The 17,662-nt window shown below is 38.5% G+C and overlaps 1 pseudogene; it reads left to right on the forward strand.

Annotated features, from left to right (window-relative positions):
- Positions 1 to 7,502, forward strand: part of LOC123594344 — a 29,073-nt pseudogene extending 21,571 nt beyond the window's left edge.
- Positions 7,503 to 17,662: the final 10,160 nt, after the last annotated feature.

Consider the following 17,662-nt stretch of genomic DNA (forward strand, 5'->3'; position numbering starts at 1 on the left):
CCTGCTAACAGTTGGCTCTATAGTCTAGGATTAGACACTTTCACTGGTTTTTTTTCTTTTCAAATTAAACCCTTCAGAAAGAAAAAGAAGAAGAAGAAGAAGAAGAAGAAGAAGAAGAAGAAGAAGAAGAAAGAAAAAAAGAAAAAAAAGAAGAAAGGGCAAGGTCTGAGGGCTCTGAAGGCAGCGGTGGCGTCAAGCACAGCAGCCCTCTTGTTCTGGAACTCCTTCTCAGGGACTGGGCAGATCTGTGTGTGATAACGCAGCTGTGTGCAAATGCCAACGCTGGGGCGATAATTATAGAAACCTTCTCATTATGCTTGAATGGGGGCCAAGGCAGGGCCCTGGCAGTGAGGGGGGTGCGAGGCTGCAAAATTGGCACTCTTTAGAGCGAGTTGGCTTTTGCAGTCTGCATGGGTATGTGAGGTGTGCCAGAGAGCCCAAGTTAGCACATCCTGTTGTCAAGCGCCCCTAGTGCCTGCTTCTGCTCTCTTACCTCGATCAGTCTCTTTGTTCCTAACCAGACTGCAGCCAACATGGCCCTCTAGCAGTAAGGCTCAGTTTTCTAGTCTATTCCACTCAGCTGTTCCTGTGACTCCTCTTCCAGCCCCGTGGCATACTTCTCTTTCTCCTGGCCCCTGGAATGACCTCCTGTTCCTTAACATTCCAGGTATAGAATGGGTTGGATCAGAGGTGTCTTGATCAGCGCTGATCAACCCAGTAAGTCCCTGCACTCTGCCCTACAATGACACCAGAAGCAGCCTAGCTTTCCAGGCCCTTCTAATGGTCTTCAATGAAGACAAACTTATCTTGGCTGAAATACCCAGTAGCGAAAGACGATTAGAAAATTATCAAACTGTACTTCAAGTCCTAGCTTTAACAAGAGTACGGGAGGGGTCCCCCTAGTCTGGCCAGGATCACCATATCAGGGCAACAGGAGGGAACAGCAGGGGCATGGGGAAGAGGAGAAGGAAAGAGGGAGTTGATATGAAAGCAACAGCCACGAAGGAGGGAGCCAAGCATAATGAAGTGAATTTGCAAGGGTTTCATTTTCTTCATGGAAAATATGCCATTATCAAAAAGCAACTTCCTCTACAGGCATTTTTGCTTTTTCCAATAGAGATGAAGAAGTACAGTTTTATGTAACACATATAACAGGGAAAAGTAGAACGGTGACCCTGCGAAAATTACAGCATTAAAAGTAATAAGCCTGCCATTGCCGATAAACCACACAGACACCATGCCGTGCTATCTTGAGTATAAAGGTGACATTTTTACAGTTATTCCTATAGTAACTTCTTCAACAGCAACTGCATTTTGAATATCATGCACTCACACAGAGACTTTTTCCAGAGTTTGAGAATTTCTGAGGCTTTGTCCTTCGAGGTCCAGGTCAGGCATCCCGTTCCTAAAAATGCCCGCCCCCACCCCAACCTGGGTTTTTGGCTCCCACAGTATCTCCCTTTCATGCAAACGATTTCCATCATTAGTAACTGTTTACTTCTCTTTCCACCCACTAGATTATGGGCTTCCTGAAGACAAGAACCACATATTCATTTCTGAATCCCTGGTGTCTGCCAGTGGCTTGCTTTATAAATGTTTGGAGAGTTTAACAACTAATGAGCCCTATTTCTTGTCTTATCCTTTAAACCAATGAGAATACAGCTGGGAGCCAACTGAGTTAAATTAGATACATTGACTAATCCCTTCTATCCCCAAGATGCTGTAATTTTAGAACGTGCTGTTTTCTGCCTAAATCAGGAAGTGAATGAGGTTCTAAAGCAAGATAATTGTTTGGCTACATGAGAATGTGAAAAGAGAAAGAAAAGGATGTCTTCTAAGCAGAATCCTTCATTTAAAAGAGTGAGGTAAAGTGTGCCAAGGGTAGCCTGGAATTTAGGCTGGGTACATACAATGATGTATAAACAAAATTATAGAGACGTAGAAACATGAATTCTCATTGTTAGCAGAGAAGAGTCAAGAATTAAAGTCCAGAAGCAGTGACAACTGAAATTCTGACTGCAAGAAAAAATTGGAAGCCCTCCCTCTTTTTTTTTTTTCTGGAAAGGAAAGTTTTGACTTCATAAAAATAAGTTCAGAACGAAGATGAAGCTTGCTTCTTTTCAGAATCAGCGGCTCAAGGGAGGTAGAAACCATTGGTAATCAATACAGAAAAGGCAATTTAATTGGATTTTTATTGTTTTTAAAAGAGAAATGTATAGCATCAGACTTTTCTGAGTTATACAAAAGGAAGAGGGAACATAAAAAATTCAATAAATAGAACAAATAAAATATATATGCACCTCCATTCTCTCTTGTCCATAGTTACTGGAATAAGTAAAAAAGAGGATTAGAGAGAGAGAAAGAGAGAGAGGTGGGTTGGGAGAGGCTTTGGATGCACTAACAGAAGGTACAGGAGGTCACCAGTAAACCCACATAAACAGAGAAACATAACTAGAAAAAGACACACTCAAATAAAGACCCAGATAAAGGTTTCCATGGCTTAGAATCTCCATTTTGTGTTTTGGAATAAGCTAGCAAAGCGTTTTTAAAATCATGCTTCATGTTTGACCTCAGAGATCTCCATTTCTGGCATATGAGTTTGTGAGACTGATGCTTGTGCTGTGTGCGTGTGTGTATGTGTGTGTGGGTGGGGAGGTGTGTCTGAGTGGGTGAGAGAGGGAGACAGAGACAGAGAGAAAATGACTCTCGAAAGGAATTGGCATAAAAGGTATGATAAGAACCTTTGTTCCGAGGAAGGACTGTTTTAGGAAGGGAATATTTTGAGATTTTGAATGGATTCCTTTGCAGACTTATTTTGGTTGCTGAAAGAGACAACATGGCATCGTTCGCGGGAGGGTCAGAAAATAGGTTTCATTGGCTGCCATTTCTCTGGATACCCACATCATGTATTTGTCCTCAGCTCACACTAGCCAGAATCCTGGAGTGGGATGGGGCTTGGGTGTTTGCATTACTGTTAACACACTGCTTCCTTCATGACCCCGTGGAAAGGGGGACACGAACCCAGCATCTAAGATTTTCCATCTTAGAAAAGAGATTCGTAACCAGAGAACCATTCGTTGACACGATGATTAATCGTGGTCCACCAAAGTGTCTACAAAGTTTGCTATGGGGAACATATCTGGGTTTATTCCATGCTAAACCTTTTAATTTTTTATTCTTATGTAGCTAGATACTGGAGATATCCTCCAGATAAGCAACTTCGCACAGCTTTGTCGCCCTTATTATTGCACCTTTTGAAAACATTCCACTTTCTTATTCAATTCCATAGCTATTGATTCAGAAAAAGATAGTATGTAACAGCATGGGCTTATTATTTCATGAACTTAATGTGCTCATAAATCATTGAATGTCTTCTGTCACTGACTGCTTCTCGTGTCTGTGTTATTATGTATTATTGATCCACAATGACTTTGTAATAAAATCAGTTTTCTTTTTATTCCTTCTATTGATGTTCTATTCAATACCACTTAAAACTCTGGTAACTCAATTGTATCCATTTTGTTTTGCAGACAGAACCCTTTTTGAGTTTATTCTATGGGCAAGACATTATGCCAGCCAGTGGAACGGAGTGTCTTATGGCCGGGACTCCATGCTGCAAAATGGCTTCTAGCTTTACGTGTTGATTCATAAACCTATTTCACGTCTCAGCTCACTAACATGTTTCAATTAAATGGAGCATTATTATAAAAAGTTCTTGGGGCACCGGGGTGGCTCAGTCCGTTAAGCATCCGACTTCAGCTCAAGTCATGATCTCACGGTTCGTGGGTTCGAGCCCCACGTCAGGCCCTGTGCTGACAGCTCGGAGCCTGGAGCCTGCTATAGATTCTGTGTCTCCCTCTTTCTCTGCCCCTCCTCCACTCGCACTCTGTGTCTCTCTCAAAAATAAATATTTAAAAAAAATTTTTTTAAGTTATTTAACGAGGAAAAAGCAAACTTATTTAGATGTGTGTTTCAAACAAAGCACCATCAAACAACCATCCTCTAACTTTTCCCTGTTAGCCATATGGTAAAATATGACCAATACAAATGTTCATAAACTGTAGCCTTTTCCTCTCAGGATGGAAGTGGTTTATAGGAAAGGAGATATTCAAGTGTTATGTGAGATGAAAGCTTAGCTGTGCTCGTCTTACATGAGGGGGAGTCCGGGGCTTGAGTTTACTTACCTTAACAAGATGGATGAATCCTGGCTGTAGCGTTCAGAACACAGATGAGATTCTCCACCGATTCCTCCTCTCGACCTGAACCGGGCCAGGTCTTTCTTCTTTCTCTCTCTTTCCTGTTCCTCTCTCTGGAGTAGAGGTCTGCTCCATTTTACTTCTTAAAAAAAATAATAATAATTCAATAGGAAAAATACGAACAATGATTTGGCTATGGTATAATGACCTGTAGAAAGTTAATTCTGATTCCACGGTATATTTTAAGCCAAAATACCATCGCTTTCTGAACTCTAAACATGGCTAAAATGACTTTTGCTTTTTTTTTTTTTCCTTAAGGCAGAAAATCATAACCACATTCTATAAGAAGATACTTAAAACACTATCTGAAACTTACTTTATTTTTTCTTAGCCTTTTAGATTGGCTAATACTGGCAGAATTTTAGATCTTTCACCATAAGTCAAACTGAAGCAAGCATTATAAAGTAAGTATTAAAATAAACAGAGAAGAAAGAAAAAAATTATTATACTGGAGGATGAAGGCCTGTGATTAAGAATGTTTCACGGAGGAGAGAAACTTTAAGGAAATCAACTGCTTCATAGACTACCCAAAATATTTTGATGAAGAGGGAAGGAAGGAAGGATGATCGGGTTTAAGTGAAGGCATGCCAGTGTTACTGTGTTTGACGTGTGTTTGGGGAGCAAGGAATGGTTTAATGTGGTCCTGACATATGATTGGGAGTAGCTGGACACCAGGCCAGTGAAATATTTTTGAACTGAGTCTTAAGCATTACTAGTGGGAATCAGAAAGACTATCAGGAGGTAAATCATCAGTGTGTATAAATACAGCCAGACCTCTTCATTGATCTATATCTACAAAACCTGCCAAATCAGAAACAAAATCTTTTCTCTCCCAGACTCATTTCATTCTGAATCCTAGGCAGGAGAATGGTACATAATCATTATTGGCTCAGTTGCTTTAGACCCAAAGTATCAGCTATCTATTGTCATAAATAATGCTGCATAACAAATTTTTCTCTCTTCCCCCCACCCCGAAAATAAAACCAGAGGTCATGGATCTGTGGATCAGCTGCGTGGTTCTTCTGGTCTGGGCCAGGCTAAGATGATCGCATCTGGAAACACTCATGTGTCAGTAGTTAGTTGGCGGATCAGCTAGGCACTGGCTGGTCTGTGCGGGCCTTGCTTGAGATGGCTCTCCTCCTTGTGATTGCTCACGTCCCCAAAGGCTGGTCTGGCATTGTTCACACAGATCATCAGGGTCCAAGAGAGCAAGGAGAAGTACACAAGACCTTATAAGACCCAGGCTTGGAACGGAAACAGCACTGCATTGTATTGGCAAACCAAGTCACAGGGCTAGGCCAGTTTCATGGGATGGGGATAGAAACTTCACTTTTGATGGGAGAAGTTTCAAAGTCAGGTTGCAAAGGCCATGGATCCAGAGGGGCATGTCCAGTTGTGCCATTTTGACAATCAATGTACTTTGAAATAGGAGGCCTACAAGTTGAAAAGCACATTCCAGGCTAAGGAAATGTCTCCTAGGTTTGAAAGAATTATGGTATTGTTTGGCAGTGAAGAACTACATCTGGCTATGTTTTTGTTTGTTTTTCTTTCACAGTAGCATCCTGGAAAATTAAAGATCACAAAATTAACTAGATCAAGAGTGACAAGTTATATTGGAGTTAGAGTCTTGTCTTGTTTTCTTTTCAAATTTTTATTTAAATTCTAGTTAGTTAACATATGGTGCAATATTGGTTTCAGGAGTAGAATTCAGTGATTCATCACTTCCATACAACACCCAGTGCTCATCATAACAAGTGCCTTCCTTAGTACCCATCACCCATCTAGCCCATCCCCCACCCACCTCCCTCCATCAACTCTGTCTTCTATCTTTAAGAGTCTTCTATGTTTTTTTCTTCTCTCTCTCTCTTTTTTTCTTCCCCCACCCCTTCCTCCCAGAATCTTGTTTTAAAAATAAAATCCAAGAGTGCCTGGGTGGTTTAGTCCGTGGAGCATGCAACTCTTGATCTCGAGGTTGTGAGTTCCAGCCCCACATTTGGCATGGAGCCTACTTAAAAAAATATATCTCTTAGGAAATCCACTTTAAGTGTAGCTCAAAGCATATAGTGAGATAATCCCTTATAAGTTAAAAAAAAAGTTGTAAGAAGAGCTGAGATTTTATGAAGAAATACACAAAACGTAAAGTGCCTGGGTGGCTCAGTCGGTTGAATATCTGACTCTTGACTTTGGCTCAGGTTGTAATCTCATGGTTTGTGGGATCCAGCCCCACATCCGGCTCCATGCCGAACATGAAGCCTGCTTGGGATTCTCTCTCTCCCAATCTCTCTGCCCCTCCCCTACCCATGCTGGCTCTCTCTCTCAAAATAAATAAACTTAAAAAAATAAATATACAGAACTTATTTTCAATCTTAATTTGAACTGGAAGTCCTAATTTCATAAATTTCAGTTTGGATACAAAGCAAAGTTCTGTAGCTTGTGATTATGCAACAGGTAGCAAAGTAGAAAAGAGACTATCTTCTCTTTTCCCTCCACACCACTGAACATCCTGGTGTTGCAATGGGCCACGGGCTGCCCAGTGTAACCGCTATTCTAAGAACAACCCATATCCAAAGCCTCGCCTCTGCAGAGGTGTCTCTGAGGCCAAGATCTACATCTGTGACCTGCAGTGGAAGAAGGCAAAAGTGGATGAGTTCCCACGATGCGGCCACATGGTGTCAGATGAATGAGCAGCTCTCTTCTGAAGACCTGGAAGATGCCTGTATCTGCGTGCACAAGTATGGAGTGCAAATCTGTGACAAAGAGGGTTTTTCACTTCTGAGTGCAGCTTCACCCCTTCCACGTCATCCTTATCACCAAGATGTTGTCCTGTACTGGTCAGAGCTGACAGGCTCTGGACAGCTATGTGGGTGCCTTTGGAAGACCACAGGGCACAGTGGCTAGGGTCTACATTGGCCACATCATCACATCCATCTATACTAAGCCGTAGAACAAGGAGCATGTGATTGAGGTCTTATGGGTCCAAGATCAAGTTCCCTGGCCACCAGAAGATCCACATATCCAAGAAGTGGGGCTTTGCTAACTGTAATGTGGATGAATTTGAAGGCATGGTGGTGAAAAGTGGCTCATCTCAGATGGCTGTGGGGTCAAATACATCCCTGATCGGGTCCCTCTGGACAAATGGTGGGCTCTGTATTCATGAGAACCTCAGCATTGTCCCCTTCTTATTCATGCCCACCAATAAATCCTACTTCCTGTCTAACAAGGAGAGAGAGAGAGAGAGAGAGAGAGAGAGAGACTATCTTCTCAGGAAAACCACACTTCATTCTTGGGGAGATGGAAAGTGACTTTCTGCTGCCTCCTGATGGCAAATAACTCCTGATGGTCTAAAGGTATGACTCATCTTATTACCATCATAGGCTTTGTAGTCTAACTTTGTTTTCAATAACTGTTTGACTAATAAATCTTGATTTTGATAAGGGAAGCTACCAGACTCAGCTTTTCCAAACACTACTTGTATAGATGCAATGGATACTGTTCCAGTAGTGTAAGGAATAGAGAAAGCAGGCTCATAGCTCTGGTGTTAATCCTCTATGCCCTTGATTCTCTAGAAATCGGCACCTTGATTTCCTCAACTATTAAATATGGATGCCTTAAATTTTTCTTACATAAAGGTTGTAAGTACAAATGATATCACATTGAAAAAGTGCTTCATGCATTGTTAGGAGATTAAATTAGATTGAAGGTAGTTTTTTTATTATTAAAAATTTTTAATGTTTACTTATTTTTGAGAGAGAGAGAGGCAGAGTGTGAGTGGGAGAGGGGCAGAAAGAGAGGGAGACACAGAATCCCAAGCAGGCTCCAGGCTCTGGGCTGACAGCACAGACACACAGCTCGAACTCACAACTCGAACTCACAAACCGTGAGATCATGACCTGAGCCAAAGTCAGACGCTTAACCGACTAAGCCACCCAGGCGCCCCAGAACGAAAGTAGTTTTGGTGTCAAAAGCCTTTGAATTTCCCATACTTCTTGACCCAAGAATTCCACTTTTAGGGAATTATTTTAAGGAAAGAATCCGGGATGTACACAAAGCTTTAGTTGCAAAGACTCTTATTCTTCTGATTTCATGATAGCAAAAATACTGAAAATGACAAACATGACCCAGATTAGGGGTCTGGATAAATAAGTTATAGTAGATCCATACATGGAAGTGCTAAATAGCAGTGAGAAATGAGAATCTGGAGAATTTTTATGAATATATACTGAATAGTCTCCATGTCACTAAATGAAAAAGCATGCAAAAATAATATGTTCAGCACAATTACATTTTTGAATTAAATATGTGTATAAAAAGACTGAGAGAATATGCTCTAAAATGTTATCAGTGGTTATCTATGTTGGAGATAGAAATGGATTTCATTTTCTTATTTTTGCTTAACATTATTTTCTCCATGTATTGCTTTTATATGATAACGTTTATTGTTTTTTTCCTTATTACAAAGGTTTGTGGAATAAAATTTATAAGTATAAAGCATCTTTTATACTTACTTCTTGAATCAGGACACGGTAATAATGAGAACTCAAATTCAAAAGTCTGCATCTTTAAGAGCTTTGCCAAGTGACATTTGTCCTTGTCACAGAGAAAACACTTTTCTATTTATGTTTACAGCATTGAAAAATGCACAGTATCCTACAGCACAAGGAGGGAGATTTATAATAAAGCCCTTCATCTCGGTGCATGAGGATACCTGTAAATCATTCAACAGACTCACATTAAGTATAAGCCTCAAAGCAGCAGATGTATCAAACAAACAATAAAATTTGAGTGTGTCTGCACTATCTGTACCTTTGTTTCTCTGTGTAAGCATGAAGGTCTTGCTAAACTCTCTATTCCAGAGCCATCTCATTGTTCATTCAACATTTATTTACTTGGGGACTATATTATCACCTGAGCCTGGTACCATGATTCTGGGCAATCAGGTTGCCAGTGATTTCTTGGAATCAGAATCCTTGCAAACACTCAGCAATGCCTCTAGCATAGGGTAGGTCTTATAGGTAATGTCAAATAAGCAAAATACATTAGCTCTGCCCTCAGGAAACGTATTTTCTGGTTAAAAAAAGAAAAAAAACCCATACATTGCATGACCAGGGAAGAAATGCCATTCATCCCTCCTTTCAACCACATTTATTTGGAACTTATTGATTGGCACCTTGCCAGACAGAGTGCAGAGGATATATGGAACAAATTTAGAATATAATTCAGAGTCAACTTTTGCCAAATGGTGTAATTTAGAATGGGGGGAGAGTAATATTAACTCCCACAAAATTCGTTTCAGAGCTGGAAGGGGCTTTGGGAGCATCTCGTCCAAACAAACCTAGCATGATTTCATAGAGGTAGAAATTGCATAGGTGGGGAAGGTTTCCTAGTAGAAACAAAACTTGGGATGGGGTTGAAATGAGGGATAGAATTTGAAGGAAAGAATGACAGAAGAGTGTTCTACCAGAGGAAGAAACAAACAAAGGTTCTGAACTAGGCAAGGATATGATGTATCAGTGAGCCTAAGAAATAAGAACAGAAGCTGAATGAGCATCTACACAAGGTTCAAACACAGAGAGAAAGGTTCTCTGCTGATTCACAACAAACACCAGGCTTTAGAGAATGGAGCTCTACAGAGCTCTACAGAGCAGGGAGGACATTATTCTCCCTGAAAAGAGAGATGGAGAGTAGATCAACAGTCCCCAGTAGCTGCTCACCTGTACTCCTAAAGAAAAACCAAGAAACATACAAAAATGACAACAAACCAACAAAAACTAAAGATTAAACATAAAATGAGCAATTATTAAAAGCCATAAGCTGGGGAGGGGAAGGGGAAAGCCCTGCAGTTTCTCCAGCTATACAGATATTTCTAAGATGATGCTTTTGAAGCAGGAGTCAAAAGAATGGGGCATAAATTCTAGCTCTACCACTTACCACAGCACTAAGCCCTCTTGAGCTCATTTTAAAATGGAATAATTGGAGCACCTGGGTGGCTCGGTGGTTAAGCATCCAACTCTTGACTTTGGTTCAGGTTATGATCCCACACTTTGTGAGTTCTAGGCCTGCCTTGGGCTCTGCTCTGTGTCAGCATGGAGCCTGATTGGAATTCTCTCTCCCTCTCTCTCTGCCCCTAACCCCACTCATGCTCTCTCTCTCTCTCTCTGTGTCTCTCTCAAAATAAATAAACTTAAAAAAATTTTTTTAATATTTTTCATCTTTATTTATTTTTGAGAGAGAGAGTGACAGAGCATGAACAGGGGAGGAACAGAGAGAGAAGGAGACACAGAATCTAAAGCAGGGTCCAGGCTCTGAGCTGTCAACACAGAGCCCAACACGGGGCTCAAACCCACGAACTGGGAGATCATGACCTGAGCCGAAGTCGGATGCTTAACCAACTGAGCCACCCAGGTGCCCCCCCCCAAATTTTTTTAATTGCATGATCATATTTCCACTTCTAGCCAGGGTAGAGCAAGAGGGACCAGATTTATATTCCTGCCTGAAACAACCACAGAAGCCAGACAAAATATTTGAAAGAACAGTGTTCAAGTCACTGAAAATCAGACAGTGAACAATGATCCCTGATATAAGGAAAGATATGAGATGAAACTTATGATTACCCCATCTTACTGTTTGTGTTTCCAGGTTGTGGTGCAGAAAGGGGAATACTAGGCAGAGTTTCATGGTCTCCCTGAGTTGGGGAGAGAAATCTGAGAGTCTGGGGGACCAAGGCAACTAGTAATAGCTGGTCAGAGTACCAGAGAGGAGAGAGGTGAACAAAGAGAGGGTTCTGTAAAGATCTGTAAAGAGTTCCACTCAACTACTTAAGAGGATATTGATCAAACCATGTGTGTGAATAAACCAGCTGAGGGTGGGGAATGAACCATCAGAGAGAATCAGAGAAAACTGTGCCTAACACTCACACTGAGCCAGGATAATATGTTATCACCAGCCAGGCTGGGAAAAGTCACTATTCATGCAGCATTAGGTAGAGTACACAGGAAGTTCTTGCCTTACTAGTAGGGAATAATTAGCCTTAGATTTAAGTAAGAAATTATAAAACACTATCTGAAATGACTCTACTGCTTTCAAATAATGTAACTACATCCCTGAAAAAAAACTCAAGAATATTTATAGGAATATAAAAATATCCAGAACCCAACAAGTTAAAATTCACAATGGCTGGCATCAAATCAAAGATTGCAAGGCAAGAAAACAAACAAACAAAAACTGGAAAATAAGACCCATAGTGAGAAGAATAATCAATCACTCAATCAATCAACCAAATACAACCCAGAGTTGGCATAGATGTTAGAACTATCAGGAAAAAACTCTAAAATAGTTATCATTACTATATTCTATATGTAGAAACATGAAAATTTTTAGAAGATCAAACTTCCATGTCTGAGAAAACACTCAAAGTACCATGAAAACTATCATGTCTGAGAGGGAAAAAAAAGTAAACAAACAAACAAAAATACTAAATGGTATTAACAAGAGGTTAGAAATAGCAGGAGTAAAGACCAGTGAATATTAGGACATAGCAGTAGAAATTATCAAAATGAAAAACATAGAGAAAAAAGACTCAAAAAAAAAAGGGAAAGAAAGAATGACAGAAAAAAGGAAGAAGAAAAAAAAAGAAAGGAAGGAAGGGAGGAAAGAAAAGAGCATTAATGGGCCATGGGACAACTTCAAGCAACACAAGGAATATGTAATTGGAATCCATGAAGGAGATGGGGAGGACAGAAAAAAAATCTTGAAGAAACAATAGGTATAAGTTTTCCAAATGTGGTGAAAACTTTAAAGCCAGAGATCCAAGAATCTCAGTGAACCCCAACCACACACAAAACAACAAGGAAACTATTCCAAACTGCATTATAATCAAATTGATCAAAGTCAATGATAAAGAGAGAATACAGCATATTATGTACAGAGGAATAAATGTAAGGATGACATCATATTTCTTGTCATAAAAAATATAAACTCAAAGACAGCGAGAAAACATCTTTAAAACACTAAAAAGAACCTGTCAACCTACCATTTTTTATTTAAATTTTTGTTAATATACAGTACAACATTGGTATCAGGAGTAGAATTCAGTGATTCATCACTTACATACAATGCCCAGTGCTCATCCCAACAATTGCCAACCTACAATTCTATGTTTAGTCAGAACTATTTAAAAAATGAAGGCAAAATAACAACTTTTTAAGATATAACATTGAAAGATTTAATCACCACCACACCATCAGTACAAGAAATACTAAAGGAAGTCTTCAGGCAGAAGGAAAATGATACCAGAAAGAAATGTGGATCTATATAAAGTACTGAAAAGCGCTGGAAATGGTAACTACCTGGGTAAATCTGTAAGAATTTATGAGGAGCGCCAACTTAACAGTTGGTTAAGTGTTCAGCTCTTGATTTTGGCTTAGGTCATGACCTGACAGTTCATGGGTGAGAGCATCAAGGAGCCCGCTTGGGATTCTCTGTATCCCTCTCTGTCTCTGCCCTGCTCCTGCTCATGTACACACGTGTGCTCTCCACCCCCTCTCTAAAATAAATAAACATTTTTTTAAAAAAGAATGTTATTTATGATTTAAGTCTTGAAAAGATAATTGCTTAAAAAAAAACAACACAATTTAAAACCCCAGTGTATAATAGAGTTTTAAACATATGCATAAATAAAATGTATGACAACCATAACATACAAGCTGGGAGGGGAGAAATAGAACTATGCTATTGTAAGATTTTTATACTAAGTGTGAAGTGATATAGCATCACCTGAAGGTAGACTACGAGGGGTGAAAGATGCATAGTATAAACCCTAAAGCAACTACTAGTACAATAAAACAAAGGTATAGCTAATAAGTCAACAAAGGATATAAAACAAAGTTTAAAAACACTCAATACAAAGAAGGCAGAAAAAGAGGGAAAATAGGAAGAAAGAACAGTTGGGGCAAATAGAAAACAAATAGCAAGATGATAGATGTAAACCAAAGAATGTCAATACTCTCATTAAACGTAAATGATCTAACAACCCAGTTAAAATGCAGGTTATCAGATTGACAAAGAAAACAAGACCCACTTATATGCTACCAAAGGAAATACAATTTAAATATTATAATACCAATAGGTTAAAAGTAAAAGAATAATGAAAGATAATCACACTAACATTAGTCAAAAGAAAGCTTTGGTAGCTACATTAATAACAAAATAGATTTTGGAGGAAGGGACATTATCAGGGATAGAAAAGGCTATTTCATAATGAAGACAGGATTACTGCATCAGAAGGACATAACAATCATAATCATTTATTAACGTAATAAAACAGTTTTAAAATACCTGTAGCAAAATCTGATAGAGTTGTAAGGAGAAATAGACAAATACACAATTATAGTTGATTTTAATGCTACCCTCTCAATAATTGATAAAAGTAGATGGAAAATAAGCAAGGATGTAGAAGACTCAAATAACTTTACCTGATTGACATTAATAGAAGAACCCACTCAATAAGCACATCAAAGCATTTGCCTTTCAAGTACACAAGAAACATTTATCAAGATAGACCATATTCTGGACCATAACACAAGTGTCGATAATTTTAAAAGTATGTAAGTTATACAAATTAGATTCTCTAACAAATTAGATTCTCTAAATGAAATTAAAAATCAATAACAGAGATATTTGTAAAATCCCCAAGTATTTTGAAACTAAGTAACATAGGACACTTTTAAATAACCCATAGATGGAAGAAGAAGTCAAAAGAGAAATTACAAAGTATTTTATACTAAACGAAAATGAAATTCAAAAAGCATGGGCTGCTGAGACAGCAGTGCCCAGGAAGAAATTTATAGCACTAATAGCTTATATTAGAAAAGATAGTCTCAATCAAAGACCTAAACTTCTACCCAAAGAAATTACAAAATAAAAGCACAGTAAGCAGAAGAAAGGAGTTAACAGAAGTCAAAGCTGAAATCAACGAAATAGAAAACAAACAAACAAAAACCCCAGAAAAGTAAATCAATGATACCAATAATTCTTTATTTGCAAAATAAAACAACAAAATTGATAAACGTCTCACCAGAAAAAGAGAGACAATGCACAAATTACCAATATCAGGAATGAGAGAGGTGACATTACAAATCCCACATATATTAGAAGGGTAAGAAGGAAATGTTATGGACAACTTGATGCTAATAAATTTGACAATTTATATGAAATGGACAGACTCCTTGAAAGACACAAACTACCAAGCTTACTTAAAAAGACATAGATAATATGAGTAGACTTGTATCTACTAGAAAATTGAATTTGTAGTTAAAAACTTTCCCACAAAGTCATTGCTAGGCCCAAATAGCTTCACTGATAAATTCTACCAAATACATAAAGAAGAAATAATGCCAGTATTACACAAACTCTTCCCAAAAACCAAAGAGGAGGGACTACTTTCCAACTGGTTCTATGAGGCCAACACTACCACCCTCTCACCAAAGCCAGGCAAACACATTATGAGAAAACAAACAAACAAAAACCTACAGACCAGTATTTCTTATATTGCACTAACATAGGTATAAGAACTATAAACAAAGTTTTGTCAAGTAGAATCAAACAATATGTAAAAAGGGTAATACATCATGAGCAAGTGATGTTTATCTCAGGAATTCAGTTTTGGTTTAACATCTGAAAATCCAATCAGTGTAAACAAGCCTTAAAAAGTCACCAGATGAGACAAACTAAGAAAGAAACCACACGAAGTACAATTCACTTGACATAATCCAACATCCGTTTTTGATAAAAACTCTCAGCAAACTAAGAACTGAAGGTGACTTCTTCAACTTGACAGAGGGCATTGTAGTAGGCTGACTATAAGATGGCTTCTGATGTTGCCTGCCCCCTCTATAAGCCCTTCCCCTAAGTGTGGGCCAGACCTAATGATGACTCACTTTTTTACAAACAGAAATCTGCAAAAGTGATAAGATGTCCCTTCTGAGATTAGTTGACAAAATGAATGTGACTTTCCTCTTGCTGGCCCTCTCACGCTCTCTCGTTGACTTGTTCTGAGAGAAGTTGAGCTGCCTACGGAAAGCCCCATGTGGCAAAGGGTTGATGGAGTCCCCAGGTCAAGAGCTAAAGAGGGACTGACACCCACAGTCAAATGAATCCTGCCAACAACCACATGAGTAAGCTTGGAAGTGGATCTTCCCTGAACTCAGACTTTGGATGACACGACAGTCACAGCTAATGCCTTGATCACAGTCTTGTGAGAAACCTGAAGGCAGATGCATCCAGCTATGCCATGTCTGGATTCCTGACCCACGGAAATTGTGAGATAATAACTGCTGCTCTCAGTTGCTAAGTTTTGGGGTAATGCATTATGAGCAACAGAAAATGAATATAAGCATGTACAAAAAATCTACTAACATGACACTTGATAGTGAAAGATGAAATGCTTTCCCCCTGAGATTAGCAACAAGACAAGGATGTTTGCTCTCACTGCTTCTATTCAACACTGGATTGGAGTTCTAGTCGGTACAATCCAATGAGGAAAACAAATAAAAGGTATTCAGGTCGGAAAGGAAGGTGTGAAACTCTCTTTATTCTTAGACAGCATGATCATCTATGTAAAAAATCTGATTATATCTACCAAAAAACAAAACAAAACAAAAAACCCTGCTAGAACTAAAACACAAGTTTAGCGAAATTGCAGGACACAAAATCAATATATGAAAATCAAGTGTATGGCTAAATACCAGCAACAATCAGAAACAGAACGAAGAAGTAACATTTAAAATAGCATCACATCAAAGAAGGGCACCCAGGTGGCTCAGTCAGTTAAGCATTGGACTCTTGATTTTGGCTCAGGTCATGATCTTGTGGTTCCTGAGTTCAAGCCCCGCATTGGGGTCTGCACTGAGAGTGTGGAGCCTGCTTGGGATTCTCTCTCTTTCCCTCTCTCTCTGTGTCCCTCCTTGTTCGTCTCTCACTCTCTCAAAATAAGTTTTAAAAAATAAACTTAAAAAAATAAAATAGCATCAAATATATGAAATACTCAGGGATAAACCTGACAAAAGACAAGAAAGACTTGTACACCAAAGATTAGAAAACACTGCTGAGGGAACAAGACCTAAATAAAGGGAGAGGTACACCTTGTTCATGGGTCAGAAGATTTGATATAATTAAGGTATGAATCCTCCTTAATTGATGTATTGAGTTAATGTAATCCCAATCAAGTTCTCAACAAGATTTTTTTTGTAGGAAATGAAAATCAAATTCTAAAATTCATATGGAAATGCAAAAGACCTAGAATGGCCAAAACAACTTTGAAGAACAATAATTTTGGAGGACAGATACTACCTGATTTCAAGACTTATTTTAAAGCTGTAGTAATCAAGACAATATTAAATATATAGTAATCAAGACAATATACGATTACACCAAGATAGACAAATAGGTCAATAAAACATAACAGAGAGTTCAAAAGTGGACTCACACATATATGGAAAACTGATTTTAAACAAAGGTATAATGGTAAATCCAGTGGAGAAAGATAATCTTTTCAACAAACAGTGCTGGAATAATTGAAAATCTGTGTGCTCTCAAAAAAGTGCTTCAGTCCATATCTCACGCCGTACACAAAATCTAACTCGGTATGGATCCTAGACTTAAATTTAAAAACTAAAACTAAAAACTTCTATAAGAAAACATGGGAGAAAATCTTTGTGATCTTGGATAATACAAAGATTTCTTATATACCATATCAAAAGCATGATCTATTTAAAAAATTGATAAATTGGACTTCAACAAAGTCAAAAACATCTGTTCTTCAAAAGACACTGTTAAGAGAATGAAAAGACAAACCAAGGACTGGGAGAAAATATTTGCAAAGCACATGTCTCATGCAGGACTTGAGTTCAGAATATATTTAAAAAAAAAAAAAAAAAAACTCCCAAAACTCAGTAATAACAAAACAAAGCACCCAATAAAAAAATGAGCAAAAGATTTTAAGAGACACTTCACCAAATGTATACTGATGGCAAATAAGCACAGGAAAAGATGTTCAACATAATTAGTCAGTAAGGAAATGCAAATTAAAACCGCGGTAAGATGCCGCTATGCATCCATTACATTAAATTAAAATTAAATTGAAATGATAAAGACTGACCATACCAAGATTTGGTGTGAATAGAGGGAACGGAAACTTTCTTATGCTGCTGCTGAGAATATAAATGATATGAACAAGTTGAAAAACAGCTTTGTAGTTTCTCAAGAAATTAAGCATATACCTACTATATGATCCAAGCAATTCACGTGGAAGCATTTACCCAAAAGAAAAGAAAGCACATATTCATATAAAGACTTGTGCGTTAATGTTCACAGCAACTTTATTTCTAATAACCCCAAACTGGAAGCAACCC

This window comes from Leopardus geoffroyi, chromosome X (genome assembly GCF_018350155.1).
Source record: "Leopardus geoffroyi isolate Oge1 chromosome X, O.geoffroyi_Oge1_pat1.0, whole genome shotgun sequence".
NCBI lineage: Eukaryota > Metazoa > Chordata > Mammalia > Carnivora > Felidae > Leopardus > Leopardus geoffroyi.